Source organism: Scyliorhinus canicula, chromosome 19 (assembly GCF_902713615.1).
Source record: "Scyliorhinus canicula chromosome 19, sScyCan1.1, whole genome shotgun sequence".
Lineage (NCBI taxonomy): Eukaryota > Metazoa > Chordata > Chondrichthyes > Carcharhiniformes > Scyliorhinidae > Scyliorhinus > Scyliorhinus canicula.
In genome coordinates, this window is record NC_052164.1 from 86,303,371 (window position 1) to 86,317,534 (window position 14,164).

The window sequence follows — 14,164 nt, forward strand, 5'->3', positions numbered from 1 at the left end:
GATATTTTAAGCTACATTCAAGCTTAAGGATGTTTGCACAGGTAAGCCAGGCTATCGGAAACTTACCTTTGGAACCAAGGTGAGAGTACTCATGCAATTCATTCATTGTTTAAAAGTCATGCAGGTATTTGGGCGGAATTCTTCATTTGAGAAACTAAGTGCTGACTCTGGGACTGAATCGTGAGTGTACTATGCCAGTCCCAGAGCAATTCAGGACACATTAATGGGCCAGTACCGGTGCCACAGGGAAAGTGCAATTCCAATGCATACCCGTGTGTGATATGATTGGATCGGGATCAATACCGGAGAACCTGACGAGCAGGAGCTGCATATAGGCACTCCACTCCCCGCACACCCTCAACCTAGCTAAGAAGATGGCAACGATTGCGTGGGGCACGCCCCTCCTGTCGATGGGTTGGCTGGGGCCAGAGAGTACCTAGGTGGTGGCCTGGGGAGGCACTTGTATGACCCTTGGCACTCGGTTCCCAGTGGGCAGTCAGCTGTGTATGCAGCCGCATGGCTGTCTTGCAAGGTACGGAAATGGTGGTCTGTGCGCGGCCATCCAAACCCCACGGCCCACCTCCTGCCCCCCGGACCCCACTACTCTCCCTGGCCCTGCCAGATGCCCCCCACCCCCCACCCCAGCCCAGCCAGCGGCACAACTTTTAACGCACTAGAGCGATATTGGGCACATTTTGTACCCTCACCCTCAGCAACCACAGCGCCCAATTCCCGATTTTCAATACCATAAGTGAATCTCACTGTCGGTAATTAATAATAATCTTTATTAGTGTCTCAAGTAGGCTTAGATTAGCAATGAAAATCTCCGAGTCGTCACCTGATGGAGGTGGAGCATTACGGGAGGCCTGGAGAATGTTGAGTTGGGTCCCTTAATGATATAACAACAGTCTTTACTATGCAATTTTCATGCTCATGTCGAAGCACCGGAGCATGGCATTCCATTGGATGACCAGCGCCAGCCTCTATTTCTGGCCACTCTATTCTCTATTATTATTGAGAGTATTTGTGGTGAGAGGTTGTTTTTTTGGATGTATTTTGTGCAACCACATTTACCTTAGATTGGACTTGGGATGAGGAGCAGGATGACTATCGGCAGTAGCAGACCAATCCGCAGGTGGTCAGCACAGAGACGAGTGACAGAGGGTTTGAGCTTGCAGGAGGCACTACCGTTGTATCAGTGTACAGGCGGGGCTTAGCTTTCTCAACCCTTCAGTGGAGGCTGAGGTTAGCGAGTCAGCTGGTGCCTGATATCTGCTATTGTCCCCAGGTGACATCAGGGTTGTCAAGGTACCACCCTGCCCGGAGTTTGACCATCCAGGGGCACCCGATTGCCTGGGAGACCCCCCAAGAGCCATAACGCCTGGTCTACGTTTGTGGAAACCAGTACTAAATGGTCCCAACTCAGGGTCTCCAAGACGAGGTCATTAGATCCCGTGCCTTGGGGTAAACTCAGGCACAGACATCTTCAAGTGAGCCGAACTGCTCACTTGAATATGCAAATCTGGATCCCGCCCATTCAGGGCTGGGGGTGCCCTGCATGGATATTGAGGAGAGGGCAGGTACCCTCCCCCAATGCGTCCCTGCTGGAGGGCGGGGGGCCGCTTCGGGGGGCGGGCCTCAGAGGTCGGGACACCATTCAAAAATCGTGCCCCACTCTCTCGCTACACTGGGGAGTTCTGGCGAGTGGAGTTCCCCAACGTACAAAACGGCCTATGTGCAGCCTCGGCCACACACTCCCCACTGACGCCTCTTATACAACGCGAGTTGTATAGCCATGTGTTTCTCAGCGCTGTCAGCACCGGGAAACATGCAGTTTAAACTTCCGATCGGCAATTAGCCTGCACCTGGAACCATCAGACGTTCTGATATAAATCAAAAATTTTCAATGCACCGACTCCCTTGACAGAATATTTAGTCAGAAAATATAGAGGATCAAAACCACTTTGAACTCCTGCGGTAGAATTTTGTGGATGGTGAGTGATCAGTGCCGAATGTGCAGTCCCCGACTCTCGCACTCTGACTGCCATTTCATGCTCAACTGAGCGCTCTTTGGCAATGGCGGGATTTCCCGTGCAAGGAGGTTCTGCCTGTGAGAGCTGTCAGCCAATCAGATTGGCTGATAGCTCTTCCAGCCGGCCACTTACAGTGTACAGTTGCGAGGAGCCGTACAACAGTGCTGGTGCCTGGGACTAAGTTTGAAGACTTTGGAGAAGGAAGGGGGCCTTCAGTTGGGCGCCCCCACCCTCCCCTCCCTCACTTCCCACTGACATGGGAAAGGTGAAAATCTCCATTTTCCCACCCTTCCTCGCCACGCGCTCTCGCCAGCCTAAAAATTGAGCCTGAGTATGATAATGCCCTTCAGTGGAATGACCATGGCATGAGCTCCCTGGTGCATTTGCTTCAGGGATCTCTCATTGAAAAGCACTCTGTGCCTGACTGAGGAATGTAGCATTGGGAATGGAAAGTCTACTGGGAACCACACTTCTCTCTCCTCCCCTTGACCCCCTTCCTGCAACCACTTCCTGCCATCACGTATCTGTACCAGGGCGCCTTCTCAATCTGAGGTCCCACTGATGGCATTGCTGGATACAGAAGAACTGCCAGACTCTGACTAGCCAGAAGCTTATTACTACCACGCCCGAGGTCTTTGATCTCTATGGAAGGCCTGCCATCAGCCACCCAAGTGCATCAAGATATGGTGGGGTTAATTAAAAAGGCAATGTGGGTGTCTTGCTCGTTCTTCAGCTGAAAATCGAGAACACGGGATTCTGTACATTGTCTTCAAGTGAAGACACCTTCACAACAAAATGAACTGGGTTGTCTTTAACACAACTCAGGCTTGCTATCAGGCAGACTGACCAATCTGATCAGCTGACAGCTCTAGCAGTCCAGCATGCCAGAACATAGTAGCGGGCAATGCTGGACTGCAAGTAGAAGAGTAAAAGAAGACACCAAAGCACCCAGTGAATTTGGAGTTTCAAGTGAGGAAAGATTGGGAAGTCATAGGAGGGGTGGGGAAAAAGAGCGGGGTTGGGGGTGGATTCTCAAATCAAGGCAGGGAGGGCAAAAGGGCAGTAAAACATTGGAGGCTTTCCCTCCAATATGCACAGTTTCCACCCCCCCCCCCCCCCCTCCGCAATGTGCACAGGCTTTCCTCTACATGCACACAGGCTTTCCTCTACATGTGCACAGGCTTTCCTCCACATGTGCACAGGCTTTCCCTCATGTACTCAGGCTTTCCGCAACATGTGCACAGGCTTTCCTCCACATGTGCACAGGCTTTCTCTCATGTGCACAGGCTTTCCTCCACATGTGCACAGACTTTCTGCAACATGTGCACAGGCTTTCCCTTATGTGCACAAGCTTTCCCTCACATGTGCACAACATTCCCCCCCCCCCAATATGCACAGGTTTTCCCCCAGTGTGTGCAGTCTTTCCTCCAATGCGTACAGCGTGCTCTGTCCCTGTGAATTAGATGCCCCCCACCCCTTCCCGTTATGTAAACATTTGGGCTCAAAAAATGGCTCAAAAATTCCTGCCCATACCAACTATATTACGGTGGGGGCACCGTAATAGTTGAGCCAAATGTCGTGTTATCAAATTCAACTTAACTTTTGATTATTTATTTCAAAATGGCAGGCATGTTGCTGATTTGGGCAGCTGCGTATGTAGAATATTATGGAGAGCAGATTGAGGGTGGGCAGGAAGGCTAACCACCCATCAGATTTTGCCTGTTGCCCCCTCTCCCTTGACGAATACACATCGCTATAAAGCTCAGCCCACAATCTCAAAGCATATCGATTGTATAAACCTCACAATTACAACAATGGCCTCCTGTATCTGAATCTATGCTGATGAGGGATCTGACTTCACACTGTACTGTAGCAAGATTACATAAAGTATATTCTAGAAACTTATTTTTGCTTGCATGCAGATAGCAATGAGGGTGAACAGAATTTGGCACGGTGACACAGTGGTTAGCACTGCTGCCTCACAGCGCCAGAGACATGGGTTCAATTCCCCCCTTGGATCACTGTCAGTGCGGAGTCTGTACGTTCTCTCCGTGTCTGCATAGGTTTCCTCCGGGTGCCCCGTTTCCTCCCACAGTCCAAAGATGTGCAGGTCAGGTGGATTGGCCATGCTAAATTGCCCCTTAGGGTCCATAATTATGTGTAGGTTAGATTAAGGGATAGGGCGGGGGAATGAGCTTGGGTGGAGTACTCTTCAGAGGGTCAGTGCAAACCCGATGGGCCAAATTGCCTCCTTTTGCACTGTAGGGATGCTACGACCTCTATGATTTTGAAATCCAAAGTTTTGCTTGGTTGTCTACATAGAGTGTGATTTGTTCTGTTTGTGTTGTGAGAGAATTAACATGGGAACATTTTCTCGGAGGAATTTGGGTGTTTTGACCGATGTGAGGTCATTTTCATGTTAGTATCATTGCTTGTGGTGGGAACAGTGAGTGAATTGTACCATTTTTATTTTCCGTGCTGTAAAATGTCAGGGGGAGATTTTACAGAAGGCCAGTTGCGTGACTACAACGGAGTGCATTCATTTTACTTTTTGGATGCGTTTCCCCCTTATTCTGGCACCTTTCCATCATTCCTTTGCCAGCCTCGCACAGTTACTCCATCAAAGACTAAACTGATTTTGAGCTCCCGTCTGTGATTTGCGGAGTTTGTTTCACCCAAAGTTCATGGTTGAATGTTCGGGTTGTACGGTGCACAAAATATGTACAGACATCCACTTAAACACATCCGAGTTTCTTTCCCTTTGAAAAATTCCGCGCATCTAGACTGCACAAATTGTTTCTTATTTGTCCAATACTTTGGGTGGGATTTACCATCCAACCCGCTGTGTGTTTTTCAGTGGTGGAGGTGGCCCGCCAGCGGGATCTTCCAGTCCCGCCGTTGTCAATAGAATTTCCTGTTGACAGCTCCCCTCATTGCCGGCAAACCCATGCACAGGCATAGGCCCAGAATTTCCCACCGGCGTGAACAGCCAGCAAATCCTGCCCATCATTTGTTTAAAATAATGGCAAAACCAAAATGACAACTGGATCCACATATATGTAAAATCTGAAGGTACCGTGAAATAAAACCACTTACCCATGGTGTTAATGATCGGATAGCTTTCGCAACATTCACAAGACACATAGACTGATTTCTTTTAAATTCAGTCTTGAGTTAAGCCTGCATGTGGAAAGACATCCATTTACCTCGCGCTTTTCACCACCACAGTATGTCCCAAAGTGCTTTAGCATCAATGAAGGCCAGCATTTATTAACTAGTAGCTATAATTAGCTGGACCTGGACATTTACAAATTGTCGTAAGGGCAAAAACTAGCTAGTCTGACTACCAATGCCAAACTTCTACAAAATACAGATTCCCAAATAATAAATGATATTTTCACCTTAATAGCATGGATCACTGTTACTTCACTTTGCCAATTAGAAGGGAGAGATTTACCTTGTGTGAGTGATGCATGGAAGTTGCAAAAGTGCCTATGAAGAATATGTTACAGTTTTGCCGTACCCACTGTCCAAAGAAATATTTTCTTTCCCCAGAAGAAATTGAAATAGTTTCATTCGCATTTCTTGTGCCAGGGAACCCGGGATTAACTAATTTCTCAGTTCTTTGATCAAGCAGCAAGCAAGGTGGATAAAGCAGGTGTTGATGTGGTGAGCTTGGATTTCCAAAAGGCGTTTGATGAGGTGCCGCACCAAAAAATAAGAGCTCATGGTGTGTCGGCAGCAAGTTAGCAGGAACAAAGGATTAGTTAGCTAGTAGCAAACAAAGTAGAGAAAAATTGGTAAACTTTGGGCTGGCAGGCTGTAATTATTGGAAAGCCACATTGATCAGTGCTGGAGCCTTAGCTATTTGCAATCCATATCAATGACTTGGGTGAGGGACCCAAGTGGATGGCAACTAAATTTGCTGATGACACTAAGATAGGTAGGAAAGTAAATTATCAAGAGGGGTTAAAGAATTTTCAAAGAGATAAAGAAGACAGGTTAAGTAAGTGTGCAAAAAAATGGCAGCAGGAGTATAATGTGAAACAATGTGAACTTGCTGACTTTGGCAGGAATAATACAAAAGGAGAATTCAACTATTATGGTGAATTATTGCAGGATGCGGTGGTCCGAATGATTTGGGTGTCCTGATAGATGAATCACAACAGTCTGCAGGTGCAACAAGTGATTTGGAAGGCAAATGGAACGCTGGTGTTGATTACAAGGGGACTGGAATATAAAAGCACTGAAGTTTTACAGGGCCTTGGTGAGGCCTCACCTGGAATATTGTGTACATTTTTGGTCTCTTTATTTGACAAGAAGAGATGGTTGAATTAGAAGCAGTACAAAGAAGGTTCGCTCGACTCTTTTCACAAATGAAAGATCTATCTCGTGCAGAACGTTTGAACAGGTTGGGCCTCTACCTACTGGAGTTCAGAAGAATGAGAGGTGACCTTATTGAAACATAGAAGGCCCTGAGCGATATGATAGGGTGGATATTGTTTTCTCTTGTTGGGAAGACTAGAACTCGGGCACACAGTTTAACGTAAAAGGCCGTCTCTTTTAAGAAGGTGAGGCAAATTTGTTTTTTTCTCAGAGGGTCATTATTCTGTGGAACTCTATTTCCCGGAAGGCAGTGGAGATTCGGTCTTTGAATTTATTCAAGGCCGAGTTGGATAGAGCATTGAAAGGTCAGGGAGCCAAGGGTCATGGGAGGGCAGTCAGGAAAGTGGAGTTGGGACCCCAGTCTGATCGGCCATTCTCTTATTGAATGGCGGAGCAGGCTTGAAGGGCTGAATGGCCTGCTCCTGCTCTTAAACCTTATAATGATACAAGAAGCAAAATACTGCAGATGCTAGAATCTGAAACAAATGGATAATCCTGTAAAATCTCTGTGGGTCTGGCAGCATCTGCAGAGAGAGTTTTCTCTCCCTACAGATGCTGCCAGTCCTGTTGAGTTTTCGAGGCAATCTCTGTTTGTTCCTTACAATGCTATGTTCGTCAACCAATATTCTTAGGACATTCTGCTTAAAGGTTGCACTTGTTCAAAATATTATTTAATTCAATGTACTTGGAAAAAAAAACATGGAATTAAATGAACTGATTAGTCAAGTCATGATTGTTGTACTATAATTTAATGGAGGAGGCATTCCATTTTAAAAAGTCATTTTTAATGACACCCTGAAGTATAGAAAATTTCTGCACATCGAGGAATACCCTCACAGGTGTAAATCATGGCTGTTATTCCAAATGGAAAATATCAGTGAACTGAAGGCGGATCAGTCGAGCTGAGTTCCCATTGGTGCAGTCAGATTTTCCATGTTTAGCATCTTCAAATTGTCTTCTTAGTGACCTCAATTGTGGGGTTCACAGTTTTCAGAATCTGCAAAGCATATTTATTTTCCATTGCCAATTTTGGGCACGTAATTCCTCCATCTGTCTTTGTACTGTTCTATTTATCATTACCCTGAGTGGGTCTGAATAGAAGTTGTGAATAAAGAAGTAGGATTAAAATAATCAATAATGATGGGGGCTATATATGAATGAAAGTAAGTAATTGGGAAAGGGGTTAACAGCCGGAAGGTAGGGGAATAATCAGTGGGCAGCAGCGATCTTTGATACTACAGTGGAGGTGGGAAGATGACACAGTTTTCCCGGCTTTATGATCAGGTTAGTACCTCTTTGGTAACAGACTCAAGCGGTCCCTTTAAGGCAATTGATATTCCACCGTCCCAATTATCAGCAGACTGACTGAAAGCTATCAACTGAGTTAATTGTTTGGGTATTTTGCAGATTTTCTTCTGTCCCAGTGCTGTTTGTCCCTTTCTTTAGTTTGTCAATTGTTCTCGTGATAATATGCTTCCAATATCATAAACCGTATGAGCTCAGCTAATACTTCAATGCAGTGCTGAGGTTGTACTGCATTGACAGAGATACTGGCCGGAATTCTCCAGTAGTTTGGATTCTCTTTTCCCACTGGCAGCACACCCCTGCCCACAGGTTTCCCAGCGGCCTCGGGTGGCTTCCATGGGAAATCCCACTGACAAGCGTCGGGGGTAGAGAATCCCACTACTAGTAAATAGTGCACCGCCAAGAAGCACGTAGCTGGGAAACCGGAGACTCCAATCTTATTGATGAACAGAAACTGCATCTGTCTATATGAGAAGATGGAATTATTTGATAAAGCTGTTAGAAAATATGTTTCTGGTGGTCAGGTTCAAATAAACACACAGGTTGAGAGATGTCCCAATAGTTAGTGACGCCCAATAAATAATAACTCTGTGGCAATAATTGTATCACATACAAAAAGGACTCATCATCTTGAAGGATACTTGCCATTCTTATTATCGACTCAAATAAAATGAATGGTCAGATTCAGTTGTAATGATAATGCAACACATATTCATAAGGCACTACTTGAGTCTTAAGAAAGTTACCTCCAGATTTAATTTTGTGTGTGATTGAATAATTCAATTGTAATCGATGGTAATAAATGTGGTTACCAGAATTGAAATGCTGCAGGCTGATGTGACATCAATTAGCATCTGATATGTTAAAGTTGTTGATAAATGGATGACTTGTGGGCACAGTCTGGTTAGTCTTCCAGTCCCTTGATAGCCAACTGATGATCAATGTCTGCATGGTTGATGTGATAGTCCAGGGGTGGGCAAACTTTTCCGTGCAAGGGCCACATTCAGAAATTCACAATTTTAAAGGGCCGCATAGTATATTAAGTAAAATAATTACTTCACCCGGTTATGATTCTGGGCGCCTCATATAGAACACAGAACATAGAACAGTACAGCACTGAACAGGCCCTTCGGCCCTCGATGTTGTGCCGAGCAATGATCACCCTACTCAAGTCAACGTATCCACCCTTTTTTTTTAATGACTTGGTGGGCCGCATAAAGACCTTTGGCGGGCCGCATGCAGCCCGCGGGCCGTAGTTTGCCCACCCCTGTGATAGTCTGTTTTTCAATAATGATGAGCAAAGAACTATTCCATCAACATTGAAGCTGAATCTCTAATGATGTGACTGTGTTATAGTTATATTCATATTTCTTGCATTTGATAAAATGTCTTTAACACTATAGGTCTGTAATTTCCTGTCCGTTTTTGGACTTATGTTTATTGTCCGCCGCACATGTCTGCCACATTGTCTGCCGCAACCAGCCAGGAGTGTAGACACATGGACAAGCACTCTGGAAGCGTACTTCATTTAAACTCCCAGTGCATTTTGCTTCACTTGCTTTCCTTCCATTGCGCCAGGTGAAAAATCTAGTGACAGCGCTAACTTGGCTGGCTTGCCCCGATGTTAGGTGAGGCTTTTACATTTTTCTATTTCTATTTTTTTTATCTTGGCCCAGAATCATCGTGCAGAGACAGGAGATGTCGGGAGTTTTTATTTTCCATGGCTTAATGTTATATTTTTTATCAGTGTTTAGCATTTGTAAATATGTTTAAAATGCAAATAAAGTAAAAGAAAGATATATTTTTATTTTGTTAAAAATTTTGGTTTGTCGTTAGGCTGTTAATTCGAATAAAAAGTTCCTTCATTGTATAAAGTGAATTTGAAGTCAAAGAAAGTGAAAGAAAGAATTTTTTAAAACTTTGTTTAACGGGAGGAACTGAAAATGAAAATCGCTTATTGTCACGAGTAGGCTTCAAATGAAGTTACTGTGAAAAGCCCCTAGTCGCCACATTCCGGCGCCTGTTCGGGGAGGCTGTTACGGGAATCGAACCGTGCTGCTGGGTCTGCTTTCAAAGCCAGCAATTTAGCCCTGTGCTAAACAGCCCCTACTGGAACTGGAATGGATAGAATGGGCTTGGAGTGTATATAATCTTCAGTGACCACCCGCTAACGTGTATGATTATCTACATAAGATACTCCGTGTTGCTGGTCACGGGCTTTGTGGGTCCTTGCGTGGCTGATGAGCCCGATCCTAGAGCCGCGTCTTCAATCACTCACTTGGCAGGAGTTTACCAAAGGTGGGGTCAGTCCTTGGACTCTGGGTCGTGGTAATGATTGTTACATTATAATTTAACGGAGGAGGCATTCCATTTTAAAAAGTCAAGTTTAATAACGCCCTGAAATTTAGAAAATTTCTGCAAATAGAGGAATACCCTCACAGGTGTAAATCATGGCTTTAATTCCAAATGGAAAATGACAGCGAATTTGTCTAGTTGGGTTTCCGTTGGGCCAGACAGATCTTCCATGTTTAGACTTCTGGTGGTGGCCATGGAGTGAGTGGTTACACATTTGGTGGCTCCTGCTCAAGTTGGATTTTTTCGGTCTTTTCCCACCCAAAGGGTGTAGTATTTGAGGGCAAAAGGTGCAAGAGTGCCCAGGGAAGGTTATACTTCTCTGGAGTGGCTGGTGCATGGATCAGCTGATAAGGAGCACCATGAGAATGAAGGAGCAGTTAGAGTAAGAAGGTTTTCATGGTGCGCCACAGGTAAAGATGGCAGAGGGCAAGGGGGGCGTGCAGTCCACCCAGTGGTCAATGGAGCAGCTGATGGAGGTCTTGAACAACAAGTTCCAGCAGCAGATGAAAGAAGGCCTGACCAGGTGGTAGAGCCGCTGAGGTCTGGGATTGGATGAGTTGAGTAGAGTAGAGGTTGGAGTCCCAGGGCTGGGAGTTTCAGAAAGTGGAGGAGGCAGTGGGGGAGCATGAGGAGCAGATGACCTTGTTTGATGCGGGGACACCAGGAGAGGCTGAGGGATAAGGTGGAGATCCTGGAGAACCATTCCGAGGCAAAATGTGAGGATTGTTGGGATTCCTGAAGGCATTGAAGCTGCGGAGGCTGCTGTATATGTGGCGAGAATGCTGGATACGTTGATGGGGAAAGGGGGCCTTTGATCGGCGTCTCCAGGTGGACTGAGCTCACAGGGCGCTGAGGAGGAGGCCACAGGTGGGAGAGCCACCGAGGGCAATGGTGGTGCAGCTGCATCGCATTTTGGATAAGGAAAAGATCCATCGATGGGCGAGGCAGACCAAGTGTACCTGGGAAGGGAGTGAAGGACGGCACCTCTTCCTTCGTGAAGTCCCAAACCTGCAGATGCCTAAAGCCATTCTACCTGGGCAAATCCTCCAGTCCAGCAAACGTGCCCCCTATAAACAAGTCCCCAAAGCGCTCAATCCCCGCCTTCTGCCACCCCCTAAACCTTGCATCCAGCCCTGCCTGCGCAAACCTATGGTTGTCGCAGTTTGGTGCCCACACCGCGGCGCCCTCGAGCCCCAAATCCTACTTCCACTGCCCCCACACCCTTAGGGCCGACATAACAACTGGGCTCACGGAGTACCTGGTTGGCGAGAACGGTAAAGATGCCAACAACAAAGCCCTCAAACTCATTCACCTACACAACGCAGCCTGCACCCGCCCCACACCGACCTCTTCCCTACGGCCCATTTCCTCACCATTGCAATGTTCCCACCCAGTAATAATTTATCATATTCGGCAAAGCCGTCCCCCCACCCACCCACCCCCACCATCACCTCCATTCCAAAAAGGCTGTGGGGTCTTCCCTGTCGACACAAACCTGGAGATCAGCCCATTGACCTTCACAAAAAATGACTTGGGAACAAGGAACGGTAGGTTGTGAAACACAAACAGCAACCTAGGCATTTTCACTGTCTGCACCCGCCCAGCCAGCAACAGCAGCACCACATCCCACCTCTTAAAATCAGCCTTCACTCGCTCCACTCTTCAAGCCAAATTCACTTTGTGAAAACGCACCCAGCATCATACCTGGATGCCCAAATACCTGAAACTAGCCCCCACCACCCTAAACAACAACTCCCTCAGTTTCCTTTCCTGCCCTCTGGCATTAATCGGGAACGGCTCACTCTTTCCCATAATAAAAGCAAATTACTGCAGATGATGGAATCTGAAACCAAAGAGAAAATGCTGGAAAATCTCAGCAGGTCTGGCAGTATCTGTCGGGAGAGAAAAGAGCTAACATTTTGATTCTCTGACCCAACGGCGGGTCGGAGAATCCCCGGGGGACGCGAGAATCGTGCCCCGATGCTGGTTTACCTATTCACCGGCGCCGATTCTCGGGTGCCCGCGGGATCGCTGACGCGCCACATGGTGGGACCTGGAATGTGTGTCTGCAGGGGCCGTCCTGGAGGGGGGGGGCGGACCCCCACGGTGGCCTGGCCTGCGATCAGGGCCTACCGATCGGCGGGCGGGCTGGTTCTGTGGGAGCCTATGTTCCTCCGCACTGGGCCCCTTTGGGCTCCCCCATATTGCCCGGGCGCCGGCGCGGAGACGGGAACCCACGCGCATGCGCGGAATCACGCCGGTCGTTCCGCGCATGTGCGAACTCGTGCTTGTTGTTCTGCGTCGGCTGGAGCTGCGGGGATCACTATGGCGCTGACCTAGCCCCCTAGAAAGGGCAGCATACCTTAATATCGGGGATCACTGACGGTGGAGCGGTTGGCGTCGCTTTTTACACCAGCCTCAGAACTTGGCCGCGGGATTGGAGAATCCCGGCCATGATGTCTGAGGTGTTGGGTGTGGGGATGGTTCCGAGTCCAGAGGTGGCGGAAGACCTGAGAGTCCAAGGGGTAAGAGAGGCCAATGTTTGGCCTTTGCTTCCCTGATAGTCCAGAGATGGGTTTTGCTGGGGTGGCGGGACTCGGAGCCACCGAAAGCGGGAGTATTGGTGAGCAACCTGGCAGAAGTCCTGAGGCGGGAGGAAGTCACGTTTGCTCTGTGAGGGTCGGCAGAAGGGGTTCTCCTGGAGGTTGAAGCCATTTATCAATTTCTTTAAGGAGGATTAAGGGGTCAGCAAGGGGGGGGGGGTGAAACAGGAGGTGGTACGCGGGTTAAAATGGGGAAGGTGGGATGTGGCGGGGGTGGTTGGTGTCAGGGGGGACAGGAGCGTTGTGGTTGTTTCTTGAGTTATTTTATTGTTCTTCTCATATTTTTGTGTATATATGTGAAAATGCCTTGAATCATAGATCATTGATCATCGAATTTACAGTGCAGAAGGAGTCCAATTGGCCCATCGAGTCTGCACTAGCTCGTGGAAAGAGCACCCTACTTAAGCCCACGCTTCCACCCTATACCCGTAACCAAGTAACCCCACTTAACCGTTTTTGGACAGTAAGGGCAATTTATCATGGCGAATCCACCTAACCTGCACATCTTTGGACTGTGGAGGAAACCGGAGTACCCGGAGGAAACCCACACAGACATGAGGAGAACGTGCAGACTCCGCACAGACAGTGACCCAAGCCGGGAATCGAACCTGGGACTCTGGAGCTGTGAAGCAACTGTGCGAACCACTGTGCTACCGTGCTGCCCATTTCATTTTTTAAAAAAAAGACTTTCCATGTATAGCATCTTCAAATATTCTTCTCAGTGACCTTGATTGTGGGGTTCACAGTTTTCAGAATATGCTCAGCAGATTTATAATCCCTCCATCTGTCTTTATACTGTTCTATTTATTATTACACTGAGTGGGTCAGAATGGAAAGTTGTGAATAAAGAAATAGGGTTCCATCCATTTGAACCACAGATTCTCTTTCCTTGAGGCAGCTTCACCGCATTTATGACAAAGACAAAAATGTTGTTTTCCATTTGTAATTGTGGCAATCAAGACCTAAGGTGGAATCCATTACATGGTTAAATCTTGTTGCACGTTTTACTTGAGTGTAATTCGCGTTTATTGGAGTGTATTAACACGCCTCCGTTTAAAGGCCGTGTGCTTAACACTGCTAGGCTCTATGTATGTATTTTCAGCTCGGGAGTCACCAGGTACCGTATCTAGACACCTCACAAATATTCCAAGGTCAGGTTCAAAGTAATAAAACGATACACCGATTAGTAAGTTCCAAACGATCAATATTTATTATACAAATATAATAAATACGCATGTACACGCTAAAGGACTAAGCTATAACTAAACTAAGCGATCAGAATACTTAACTAAACAGGAACAGGCAAGGTCAGGGAGCAAGGCCTTCGTTCCGATCTTGGTCTGTAACCTTCAGAGAGTGTGCTGGTCGCTGGGGGTCTAGTGGGCCTGGTTCGCGTAGCGAGCGTCGTATTGTCACTTACGATTCGGCGGCTGGTGCTCAACGGCTGGAGTCAGGATACAAGTCGAAGTTCTTGGTCGAAGT